This window comes from Aedes albopictus, chromosome 3 (genome assembly GCF_035046485.1).
Source record: "Aedes albopictus strain Foshan chromosome 3, AalbF5, whole genome shotgun sequence".
Classification (NCBI taxonomy): Eukaryota; Metazoa; Arthropoda; class Insecta; order Diptera; family Culicidae; genus Aedes; species Aedes albopictus.
Genome location: NC_085138.1, coordinates 362,593,155 through 362,606,933, shown reverse-complemented (window position 1 = coordinate 362,606,933; position 13,779 = coordinate 362,593,155). Strand labels below are relative to the sequence as shown.

Sequence of the window (13,779 nt, the reverse complement as noted above, 5' to 3'; positions counted from 1 at the left end):
GTCGACCCAACTTCCAGCGACACTACCGTAAGTTTATATTCATTTTTTAGAAAATTTGGCAACTTTGGGTTAAGTTTACATACAAATTTATTTGAAAAAGTTTCTTTTAAATCATGTTCAAAGTTTCTTTGACTTATTATCTTTTGAATGAAACCTAGGGTTTTGAAATCGGACGCAAATTGGCTGAGATATGAGCCTAAAAAAATGACATGTTTTTGAGGGGGTGACCCCAAACTTTTGAACGGGAGTGTATGTCACTGCATCTCCAACATGATGAGTTACTAAAAAATAAAACACTGATATTGATTAACGGAATTGACAAAAAATATTAACTATAAAACTATAAAAATGTATTCGCCGTCACACCGATCACGCCGCCGCCGCCGGCCAAAAACACGCAAAACGCCGTCGCCGACCGATTTCAAATCGGCGCACACCTCTAGTTCCAAGACGTTTGAAGAGGTTGCAGGGAGTGCAATATCATAACGTCCTCGGCCATAATGTCCCAAGACTTTATGGCGCATTTTTTCGAGGCATAACGTCCGCATATAGGCCAAGAAGTGCAAGGAAAGAAGGCACATAGGATATTAAGACGCATCCAAACTTTTGGAGGTTATTTCGCTAAAAGTCGCGACTTATAACGAACGACCCGGACAGTATGGCCGTCGGACGTTGCGATCCGGCCCCGTTGCAGGGGCATAACTGGAGTCTTCGATGGTCTTTCAAAGACATTTCATAAGATTTCAGCAATGTTTTCAGAAGTTTCCAGGGGTTTTATGTGTGTTCCAGGGGATTTCAGAAGCGTTCTAGCGGGTTTCAAGGGCGCCAGGGGGTTGCAGAAAGATTCACGGGCGTAACAGTGGTGTTGTAGGAGATTTCAGAAGCGTTCCCGGGGTTTCAGGGGTATTTAAGGGAATCACAGGGGGTTACATGAGAGTATAGGGGTTTTACAGGGGTCTACAAGGAAATTTCTGGGGCATATCAGGGGTTAATTTTTGTAAATCTAATTCATTTATTGAAGGCTCAATCGCGTTTAACGCTTTACGGAGCCGAGATTCTTTTTGTTTTGTTTACATACAAATCAATAACTTCTGTATTATAATGATGAATTCTGGATGGAGGCCAATGTACTCGTGGCAACTTGAGGTTAGGATAACACATTTTTCAAGGATGGGCAAGGTGAGGATTTGGTATCGGGTATCTCTGATACGCATCCGGGGTTACTGCGCATTTTGTAGAGTGCTTGGCGCCTCTTGGTGCTGGTACCAGCTTGCTGCGGGGTTAGTAATTCCGGATGGCCAGGACTTACTTGTGAACACAAAGAGGACAAAACAAAGAAAAATAAACTGGGGGAGAAAACACAAGCGAATTAAACGTTTATTCCAGAAACTCGAAGAAACTCGTGAATGGCGTGCATATAGGGGAGATCGCGGGTTCCCAACACATCCCTTACTGGAACATCGGGGGTTTCAAGACTATTTCAAAGGTTTAAGGGATTTCAGAGATGTTCCAGGGGGTTTCAGGGGCGATCGAAGATGTTGTAGGAGATTTCAGAGGCCCAACAGAAGTGTTGTAACGAATTTCAGAAGAATTTATCCCTCTACAATTGGCTTTTCGGTCCGGAAAATTATGAGCGGGGTGATTCTATTACATCCGACGTTTCGGCCCTTGGTTTGGGCCTTCTTCAGGGAGGTTATAGGGGTACCGCTACTTGTATGTCGCGGGTTGCTTGGCGTAGCGTTGTCGGATTTGGCAGATTTAGTCTTGTGTTGGCTATTTGTGGGTAGATGGTGAGGGTGTAGTTATCTAAACTTGGATTTACCACTGCGCCGAACACTAACATAGCGTCTAAACACTGAATACTCAGTGTTCAGTATTCGGTGTTTAGACGCCATGTTAGTGTTCGGCGCAGTGGTAAATCCAAGTTTAGATAACTACACCCTCACCATCTACCCACAAATAGCCAACACAAGACTAAATCTGCCAAATCCGACAACGCTACGCCAAGCAACCGGCGACATACAAGTAGCGGTACCCCTATAACCTCCCTGAAGAAGGCCCAAACCAAGGGCCGAAACGTCGGATGTAATAGAATCACCCCGCTCATAATTTTCCGGACCGAAAAGCCAATTGTAGAGGGATAAATTCTGCCTATCAGTCGGTTGTTTCCACAATTAGCTGAATTTCTGAAGCATTCCAGGGGTTTCAGAGGTTTTCATGGGGTCTCAGGGGGTTGTAGGAGGGTTTAAGGGCGTTACATGGGCCTTTCAGGGAATTTCGGTGGTATTTCAGGGGTTTCATTAGCGTTACAAGGGTTTAAGGGTTTCAGGGATAGTCCTGTGGTTTTGAGGTGCGTTTTAGAGGTTTTTAAGATATTTCAAGGGTGTTCCAAGCAGTTTCAGGGCATTCCAGAAGTGCTCCAGGGGAACTCAGAGAATTGCAGAAGTTTACCCTGTGGACGCTCCAAAGTATTTCAGGCACATTCAAAAGAGTTTCAGGGGGGTTTCAGGAGTGTTCCAGAAGGTTTCAAGGATTTGCAGGGTCATTGCATGGTGTTTCAGACGATTTCAGGAGGTTCTAGGAGGTTGCAAGGGCATACCATGGATATTCTAGGGGGTTGCAGTGCCATTCCAGTAGATTACAGGAATGTCCCTCAATCCTACGAAAATACCGTTGGAATTCTTCTGAAATTCCCTCAAAAGCTTTGATACGCCTCTGATGTATACCTAAAACAGACGAGCACTGGATAAACGAATGAAAACGCAAATTCCAGTATTCCCAACTAACAATCGCAAGCCGCAAACCAGCATGCATGCTGAATTGTTGCTGAACTAAAATTATGCTGTACACATAACTGTACAAATGTTTTTTCAATTGAAAAAGTAGCCAATGTTCAACCTTTCGTATCGGTAACAACAATTATTAATTTAAACACTTTTCAAGCGTTTAGTAATATTTTTGTTCGACTTGCAGTTATTTCTTTACAAAATAGTTTAACAAGACCTTTTTCTGCTTCTTGTCAAGTACATGCAAAAATTAGAACATGTATCTGTACAATGTGTTTTTCACAAGTCAAATAAGCGCTTCCGTTTCATCATACTTCGACTCAGTGTACAGGATGAAAAACACGTGTTTTTTTTACTGAACATCAGCTGAATTAACGTGTTCTTCAGTTGTTAACCATAAACAGAACATTATTCACCACTGCTGAATAGGAGTCAAAGTGTAATCATTATACAACCACGGGAAGTTTATGTTTTGATTTGAGCGCGTCAATTCATCATCTCTAGGATGGCGCAGATAGGAAGGCAAGCGGCTGGCAATCGATGGGTCTCGAGTTCGAATCTTGATTTAGGTAAATGTATTTGTAGTTATTATTTCAAAATAGTTGTTCACAACATAAAGTGTCAATCATAAACTCTCGTAGAAATTGAAAAATTTTGCATTTTATTTTTTTTAAATCATTTTTGCAGTAGCTGAATAACAGCTTTACTATCAGTTTGTAAAATGTTTTAAACAACAAACAGTTCAGTTGGTACACAACACTATGCTTTATTGTTTCTCCAAATTTGTGTGAACAAAACCCGAACAAATGTTGTGCCTGAAAATTATCCAAATGTTATTCAGCACCATGCTGAATTAATTCGTCGTAAAGGTGCTTGTAAAAAGAGTAATTGTTAGTTGGGTTAAGTGTTCAACAATTGGCGAATGATTTCAAAATCAACTCGTTACATGTATACATGTATACATATATGAAAAATTGGTCTTGGTAAAACATGGTATACAGCTCGACTTTCGTTTTATTTTGCAACCTAGAGTTAATTCTCACGACTACTGGCATCACTGCTGCTGCCTTGCCTCATCCAACAACTCTCCATCCACTGAGAAATTTGTGCCATATTTGAATATTATATTCTTTTCCAGGGCCTTCCGCCACCCGTCTTCCATCTGCAAAGTAGACGTGCGAAGGACTCCATCACAGCTAGCTCTTCGGACCCACTCTGCATGTGAAAGCGACGAGCGCAGATGTGTGCCACATCGCATCGCCATCGCCATCACCGTGATGTTCAGTTACGTGTTCGCCACTTCGACAAACGTTCTGAGGCTGCGATGCGACGGCAGTAAAGTCTCCTCTTTGGAATTGCTGGGAAATTGTGATTTCGTTGACACGGGTGTGATTAGCGTACATTCGTAGGCAGAGATGTTTTCTCCGTTCGTTCTTGGAACTCAGTCGATTGGATTAATCAAGTCTTTCTGAAGAAAATCCGTCTATTTACCATCGTTCATTTTCAAGAACCCCAACCTCCCCTACACTCGTCAGATCGTACATCTCACTCCAAACGCGCGCGCCTTTTTTCCCGGCCAGTCAACCAACCAACCAATGCCAACGGAATGAACCTAGGCGAAATGGATTTTTGCTTCGTTTATATTCAGATTTATCTTTGTTCCATCTAGTTTTCAAGAATTTAGAACCTCACACGACGATGACGACGACGACGAGCGACCCTTCAAGAAATATGCAAGCGCATGATCGGTCACTTGCAGCAGGCGCTCATAGAGATTCCAGTGTGTGACACCCAGTTCCCGCATCGCATAATGTCACATTTGCAATCACTTGTATCAGCTCTCTCTTCTGGGAGGTTGAGGGGTTTAAAAAGAGCAGCTGGGAATCGGGTCGGTGATGCACATAGGAACTATGGGACAAATTGATGTAGTAACAGTTTCGATTTCGTCCAAGAATTTCTCCTTCAATTCTTACAGATATTTTTTTCTGAAATTCCTCCAAGAATTCTTCCAGGAATTAATCCAAAAAATCCTTGAAGGATACCTGCAGGTATTCCAGGGAACATTTCTGGAAGAATTCCTCGAGAAATTGCGGAAGGAATTCCTGATGGTGTTCCTGGAGGAGTTCCTGAATAAATTCTTGGAGGAATACCTGGAGGAATTCCGTATGGAATTCCTGAAGGGATTCCTAGAGGAATTCCTGGAGAAATTCCAAGAGGAATTCCTAGAGGAATTCCTAGAGGAATTCCTAAAGGAATTCCTGGAAGACTTCCCAAAGGAATTCCTGGAGGAATTCCTAGAGGAATTCCTGGAGGAATTCCTAGAGGAATTCCTGGAGGAATTCCTAGAGGAATTCCTGGAGGAATTCCTAGAGGGATTCCTGGAGGAATGCTCAGAGGAATTCCTGGAGGAACTCCCAGAGGAATTCCTGGAGGAACTCCCGGAGGAATTTCTGGAGGAATTCCCAGAGGAATTCCTGGAGGCATTCCCAGAGGAGCTCCTGGAGAAATTCCCAGAGGAATTCCTGAAGGAATTCCCAAAGGAATTCCTGGAGGAATTCCCAAAGGAATTCCTGGAGGAATTCCCAGAAAAATTCCTGGAGGAATTCCCAGAGGAATGCCCAGAGGAATTCCCAGAGGAATTTCCAGAGGAATTCCCAGAGGAAATTCCAGAGGAATTCCCAGAGGAAATTCCAGAGGAATTCCCAGAGGATTTCCTAGAGGAATTCCCAGAGGAATTCCTGGAGGAAATCCCAGAGAAATTCCTGGAGGAATTCCCAGAGAAATTCCTGAAGGAATTCCCAGAGGAATTCCTGGAGGAATTCCCAGATGAATTCCTGGAGGAATTCCCAGAAGAATTCCTGTAGGAATTCCCAGAGGAATTCCTGGAGGAATTCCCAGAGGAATTCCTGGAGGAATTCCCAGAGGAATTCCTGGAGGAATTCCCAGAGGAATTCCTGGAGGAATTCCCAGAGGAATTCCTGGAGGAATTCCCAGAGGAATTCCTGGAGGAATTCCCAGAGGAATTCCTGGAGGAATTCCCAGAGGAATTTCTGGAGGAATTCCCAGAGGAATTCCTGGAGAAATTCCTGGAGGAATTCCCAGAGGAATTCCTGTAGGAATTCCCAGAGGAATAGCTGGAGGAATTCCCAGAGGAATTCTTGGAGGAATTCTTGGAGGAATTCTTGGAGGAATTCTTGGAGGAATTCCCAGAGGAATTCCTGGAGGAACTCCCAGAAGAATTCCTGGAGGAATTCCCAGAGGAATTCCTGGAGGAATTCCCAGAGGAATTCCTGGGGGAATTCCCAGAGGAATTCCTGGAGAAATTCCCAGAGGAATTCCTGGAGAAATTCCCAGAGGAATTCCTGGAGGAATTGCCAGAGGAATTCCTGGAGGAATTCCCAGAGGAATTCCTGGAGGAATTCCCAGAGGAATTCCTGGAGGAATTCCCAGAGGAATTCCTGGAGGAATTCCCAGAGGAATTCCTGGAGGAATTCCCAGAGGAATTCCTGGAGGAATTCCCAGAGGAATTCCTGGAGGAATTCCAGAGGAATTCCTGGAGGAATTCCCAGAGGAATTCCTGGAGGAATTCCCAGAGGAATTCCTGGAGGAATTCCTGGAGGATTTCCTAGAGGAATTCCTGGAGGAATTCCCAGAAGAATTCCTGGAGGAATTCCCAGAGGAATTCCTAAAGGAATTCCCAGAGGAATTCCTGGAGGAATTCCCAGAGGAATTCGTTGAGGAATTCCCAGAGGAATTCCTGGAGGAATTCCAGGAGGAATTCCCAGAGGAATTCCTGGAGGAATTCCCAGAGGAATTCCTGGAGGAATTCCCAGAGGAATTCCTGGAGGAATTCCCAGAGGAATTCCTGGAGGAATTCCCAGAGGAATTCCTGGAGGAATTCCCAGAGGAATTCCTGGAGGAATTCCCAGAGGAATTCCTGGAGGAATTCCCAGAGGAATTCCCAGAGGAATTCCCAGAGGAATTCCCAGAGGAATTCCTGAAGGAATTCCCAGAGGAATTCCTGGAGGAATTCCCAGAGGAATTCCTGGAGGAATTCCCAGAGGAATTCCTGGAGGAATTCCCAGAGGAATTCCTGGAGGAATTCCCAGAGGAATTCCTGGAGGAATTCCCAGAGGAATTCCTGGAGGAATTTCCAGAGAAATTCCTGGAGGAATTCCAGGAGGAATTCCAGGAGGAATTTCCAGAGAAATTCCTGGAGGAATTCCAGGAGGAATTCCAGGATGAATTCCAGGAGGAATTCCAGGAGGAATTCCTGGAGGAATTCCAGGAGGAATTCCAGGAGGAATTCCAGGAGGAATTCCAGGAGGAATTCCAGGAGGAATTCCAGGAGGAATTCCAGGAGGAATTCCAGGAGGAATTCCAGGAGGAATTCCAGGAGGAATTCCAGGAGGAATTCCAGGAGGAATTCCAGGAGGAATTCCAGGAGGAATTCTAGGAGGAATTCCAGGAGGAATTCCAGGAGGAATACCAGGAGGAATTCCAGGAGGAATTCCAGGAGGAATTCCAGGAGGAATTCCAGGAGGAATTCCAGGAGGAATTCCAGGAGGAATTCCAGGAGGAATTCCAGGAGGAATTTCAGGAGGAATTCCAGGAGGAATTCCAGGAGGAATTCCAGGAGGAATTCCAGGAGGAATTCCAGGAGGAATTCCAGGAGGAATTCCAGGAGGAATTCCAGGAGGAATTCCAGGAGGAATTCCAGGAGGAATTGCAGGAGGAATTCCAGGAGGAATTGCAGGAGGAATTCCTGGAGGAATTGCAGGAGGAATTCCTGGAGGAATTCCAGGAGGAATTCCTGGAGGAATTCCAGGAGGAATTCCTAGAGGAAATCCAGGAGAAATTCCTAGAGGAATTCCAGGAAGAATTCCAGGAGGAATGCCAGGAGGAATTCCTGGAGGAATTCCTGGAGGAATTCCTGGAGGAATTCCAGGAGGAATTCCTGGAGGAATTTCTGGAGGAATTCCTGCAGAATTTCCTGGAGGAATTCCTGGCGGAATTCCTGGAGGAACTCCGGAAGGAATTCCTGGAGGAATTTCAGAAGGAATTCCTGGAGGAATTCCAGGAGGAATTCCTGGAGGAATTCCAGGAGGAATTCCTGGAGGAATTCCAGGAGGAATTCCTAGAGGAATTCCAGGAGGAATTCCTAGAGGAATTCCAGGAGGAATTCCTAGAGGAGTTCCAGGAAGAATTCCTGGAGGAATTCCTGGAGGAATTCCTGGAGGAATTCCAGGAGGAATCCCTGGAGGAATTACAGGAGGAATACCTGGAGGAACTTCTGGACTCTCCTGGGATTAATCCAGGAATTTCTTCATTAATTCCTTCATGAATTCCTCCCAAAATTTCTCCAACCTTCATTTACCCATTGTGCATCACTCTAAGAGGAACACTCACATTCCTCGTAGTACAAAGAACGTGCCAATTCGTTGTAAATTTTGCCGCCGAACTACTAACAGAAGCAGTTTAGCTTCTAGTAGCTAGTCCGGGGCGAGTCCTCCCGGAAGAATACCAGATGCGTTCCTCTTCTCCATTTTTTTGATATGTCAAGTGGCCCCGGATGGCTTGCCGTTGTTGGTCCAGACGAGGATCCTTACACACATGGACTTCTTATGGCTTGTTGCAACCGGAGGGAATTTAATATGAGCTCTGGTTTGGTTTGCGTCGACTGCCTGACTGCCTGCCTGCTTGCGTTGCCTGTGGTCGTGACGATGGCAATAATGCGACCAAATTGGTTATGGCTTTTGGGAGGGGGTGCGGTGGAAGAAGAGGGAGAGTGCGGGTGACTCAACAAATGCAATCAACGCCTGGATTGGAACCTGGGGCGGAGTCGGGGACGGGATTCGGGATGGGTGGTTTGGATCTGGGTTATGCGAAGGGTTTCGGTGGAGGGGACGAATGAGCTGAGCACTCGACACAAACGACTCTTGTTATGCTGGGTCGAACGCGTGTGTGTTGGCTGCGGAGGAGTGACGATGTGCGAGGGCGAATGTAAACAAGTTTATAAATTTATGCACTGGTATGACGTGCAAATTTTCTTATAACGAGTGAAACATTGCCATTGGAGATGGTGGCAAAAATGGGTTTATTGGGTGTGGTAATACATGCTTCGATGAGCGACGTGGAAAAATGATGATATGATAAACTGATGCACAATTAGATGAAGGCAAGTGAATAGTTCAACGAAGATAAACAGAAAGTATTGAAAGGCGTAGACGCAATTAACTGGATACGCCCCCACTAGGACAAAGCCTGCTTCTCAGCTTAGTGTTCTATGAACACTTCCACAGTTATTAACTGAGAGTTTTTTTGCACTAGGCTAGTTCATCTCAAGATTAACGCATTAGGGTCTGGAACCCTTTGGGCAGGAGGACATATTTTGGGCACTTGCTGCTCCTATTCATTTCATTTATTTAGTTCACATCAAATTCATGATAATACTGTATTATCTTGCTGCTCCTATAACTTAATCAATTTTGGACCGGTTGTCTTGAATTTTTGAACATTGCTAGATACTGTACGAATCTGACGACCCAAACCAGACGTTCCGTTCGCATTATAGCAGCAAGTGCCCAAGTGATATTGAGTTCGTTTTACCCCGCTCTCTCTCTCTCACCTTTTCAAGAAAATCCTCATCTATTCCCGGCTGCCGTACTAAATAGATGACATATTTAACTCGTCTTTGTGTAAAAACTTCCATAGTATCAGTAATTTTACATGCAAGTAGTCCTGCTCTTATAGATTGCGATTCATTCCGGGGGGAGGTAAACCAGCTCCATTCGATACTACAAAAGTGTTTACACAAACACGAATTAAATAGGGTTTTCATCTAATTTTCGTCTTCCTATGCACCGATCAACAATGATCGAGTTTATTCTTGCATCTCGCCTATTAATGCCTCATTGCCAATTTGGTATCATTTGGTAATATATAAGTTAGCTATCATATCACGTAAAATTATATTGTGAAAGAACTATAATTTCCTTAAAATAATAAGATTGAATAATTGTCCCTCGAGATCTGTATCCGTCTTGCTCACGTCTATTTTGGGCGGACCCTGAATTGAATGCCGGACACACTTTCTACGTGACACTATGGTACACAGGATGGTCAAAAATTATGGTGTTTATTCGAAAAGTGGATCGAATTCTTCGCAACGCAAATCAAATCATGTTTTCAAAGTATGATTGAACGGAAAGCTTTAAAAATAAGGTGGATGTAGCTTGAGAATAACGACCAAAACATTTGAATTAATATTTTTGCCCACCTGAACATTATATGCCAACACAGTGCGACGCGGAAATCATTCTCTGTGGCTGTGAAATAACATATTTCGTATGCAGAAAATCCAAGTACACTTTTGCTCACATCTTTCCTAGACGATAAAAGCTTGTTGTTTACATTTTACCGACGGGAAAAAAATGATTTATTTGATTAATTGAACAGTTTTTGGTGCATTCTGCATCAATAAAATCCAACTTTGAAGTGCTACAGAGCTTTTGTGGGGTGTGAATTGAAGGTTGGTTCAACAAGTGCATCTGGGGAAGTGAAAATTGAATGGTGATGAAGATCTACTCTACTAGCTGCTGGTTTGGTGCGGTTACCGTCGTCTAATGCAAGTGGAGTGAAATTGAAACGTGAAAATTTGCGTAATTATTCGAGTCCATCTAATGAGGCATCGGCAAAGGTAAGAAAGAAAAGAAAGGGTAAAACGGGTCTGATAAACTGGTTTCCAGCATCGTACCGCGAATACAACCCTCCTTATCTAAAACTATAGAGATTTTTACAGTTTGTATAAAAAATTTCTTCGAATCTATCCACTCCGAGCAGAGATACTTATACCTTTTTTTCCCATTGTGCACTGGGTACGTATTATATTTCATTGCCAAATTTGAAGCTGTTTGAGCAAAACTTAGGGTGACAGTTTCTAAAATTTAATTTTTCTGTCTTGCTGGTAGTTAAGGACTCGGACGTTGCCTACCAGAGACTACAATTGATTTTAGCAAAACAAACATGCTTTACATATCTAACGTACTAAACTATTGAGGACCGATGATAAATGCTGGTATTTCAACGACTCACGTGAATAGTTATTGCAGAATACATTCTCTAATTTGACAGGGTTCTGCACCTAGCCTCGGGTTTTTCATTGTTGTCCTGGGACTAAACTAGAAGCCAGGCACGGACGAGGTTTGAGTTCCGATACAAGGATAAATATCAGTACAACCATTCTGTTAAAGTCGGGGCCCGTGGCGTAGTTGGTCACACGTTCGCTTCATATGCGGATGGTCATGGGTTTGATTCCCAGCCCGGCACTTGCAATTTTTCGTCAGTTGCTTTTCCCCGAGAGCAACTGACACTGACCCTCTTCTGAGCCCCATGGCTCAAACGGATCCGGATACTTGGACATCGGCGAACTACTACTCATAATGGACCCCCAATCGGACTGTAAATGAACAACGGCCATCCATCATCATCCTTGTGCTCATCATTCTACTAGGTATAAAGTAGAAAAGTGAAAACAGCAGAAAGGCAACCAGTTCGATAAAGTAGAATAAAATCTAGGCGTTGTACAAAATGTAAGTGCAGCTGTCAATTGAATTTGCTCACGTAGTGCCCCAGTGGACAATAGAGCTGTAAATTAGGTTAAGTGACTAAGAATAAAAAAAAACATTTTGTTTTACCCAGAACTCCAATCGATTCTGTTTGATTTGCTGGGATTCAAGTCCCTGTGAAAACGTGACCTTTTCATCTCATCCGATTCTTAAACCTCTGAAGTAACAAAAGAAGAACTGTACAGAAAAGGAAGGGGAATTATTATAGGAAGATGGGTTTGTGACGGGATAGAAAACTTGAGGTCAGTGAAGAGAGTTGTCAGACAAAAGAAGCACAAAACAAGCAACAAAGAAGGTGCGACGATTACTTTTTATCCCAACTGGTAACAGATAATGACATGATCTCGAAAATGTTTGTTGCAGACAAAACAGAAGCTGAATTTGTTGCGTACTTTTCAACTCGTAAATAATCAATTATTACAAACCCAAACTCGAAACTGTTTGATGATAGATCTTCAGCAGAGTTGCAGTGTTTACCTACTCGAAGTTACCGTTCGAAAATCGCAATGCAAGGCTGAAAAATCTCTAAACTCGTGGTGTACGATGTTTATCCTATTATTTTCAAGATGGGACAATCTTATGTCGCATTGGGTGGATTGTCGCAACAAATACAGGTTGCGACATTGTCATTATTGTTGTGCGATGGTTGAATTTTGATTCACTGCTTGAGGCTGGTATGTTCCACTGAACACAGCAAACAAAGTTAGACGTACCCGATGGCCAAGTTTTAAGGTCACACTTCAAGAAATCTTGTATTTTATATTGCATACAAACTATAGAGACAAAAAACTAACGAACGAAACAACAAACTACGCTTCAGTTGCTTACACTGAAACCTCCATTTAGGTAAATACATGGCTGATCGAAAATAATTTCAACCGTGCAAGCAATGACAAAACTAAACACTTTTAATAGTTTTAATATTTTTTTTGTCAAAAAATATAAAACTGTATAGTTTAGTCATTGCTTGTACGGTTAAAATTATTTTAGATCAGCCATGCATTTACTTAAATCGAAGACGGCTAATAACAAGACAAACAGCTCCCACCCTATCGCAGGCGACAAGGTTGAAACGCCCTCAACGATTCACAGGAACATTAAACATGATTGTGTGCGTGTACATGCAAATACGTACACGGAAGCTGTAGCATCTCACGCACACTTATTCATAATGTTGTTCCCGGGAGTCGTTCGCGGCGCTAGTGTGCTTGAAGTTCTCAGAGTATATGGAGCAAGAGGGTAGATGTCTGTCTTGTTATTAGCCGTCTTCGCTTAAATGAAGGATTTAGTGTATCCTAGCTTTGCTCACTTGCAAAAAGGGGCAGGTAATGCAAATCAGGTTCATTTGTTTACGAATTTCCAAGATTAGTGCTCTTGAAAACCTGAGTAGGGGTTCAAGTAGGCTATTGTGGCAGCCATAGTTGTCTTTTCAGATGTTTCACCTTTAAGAGAAAGAGTGCAAGTTTGTAGGTAGTGTACAGTTTATATCGCTAACCCTTCTGAAATAGCCTAAATCCAGTGAAAAATGTGTATTACCAGCGAATTCATCCAAGCAGATGATATAATAAAGAATCCGTGGGGCTTCAGGAGCCTACACGGTTGCGAGGTAATCGATCCTACTTACTTACTTTCAGTCCTGGGCACCCACGGTGGTGCAGAGGGCTGATATGAAAATTTCCCATCCTGAGCGATTGCCAGCCATCGCCTTGACCTGTGACCATGTCAAATTTCTGTCGACTTTCTTGATTTCGTAATTGAGGCTGCCCCCATGAGCCTCTGGGTTTGCCTCTGCTGCGATGTCCTGCTGGGTTCCAGTCTAACGCTTACTTGCAGATTTCGTTTCCGCCCCGGCGTAGAGTGTGGCCAGCCCACCTCCACTTTTGCTCCCGAATTTCTGTCGCTACCGGCTTTTGATGACATCAACGATGGAGCTCCACAATGGAGATCCAATTGTGAGGACACCATGCACGAATTATATATCGCAGGCATCTATTGATGAAGACCTGCAGCTGTTGAGTGTTCTCCGCTGATACACACCAGGATTCACTGGCGTATAGCAGCACAGATTTCACGTTCGAGTTAAAAATTCGGATTTTGGTGCGTCGACTAATCTGGTTGTTTTTCCATACATTTCTTAAACTCGCAAAAGCAGCCCTCGCCTTCTTGATCTTTGCACTCATATCGTTCTTGGTACCGCCATCGGCCACCTTTTGGCTACCAAGATATTTGAAGCTTTCAACATTCTCCTCTGATTGCCCAGCTACCGCAAAGCTTGAAGGGTTGACCATGTTTACATCCAACGATTTGGTCTTGTTGACGTTTATGGTAAGACCTGCCGCTGAGGAGCGATTGCTCGATGATCATCT

General features: G+C 43.5%; 1 protein-coding gene across 1 annotated transcript in view; it reads right to left on the bottom strand.

The window, feature by feature from the left end:
- The window catches only part of LOC109411435 (exostosin-1), a 703,630-nt gene that overhangs the window by 639,063 nt on the left and 50,788 nt on the right, over positions 1–13,779 (bottom strand). The window lies entirely within an intron of this gene.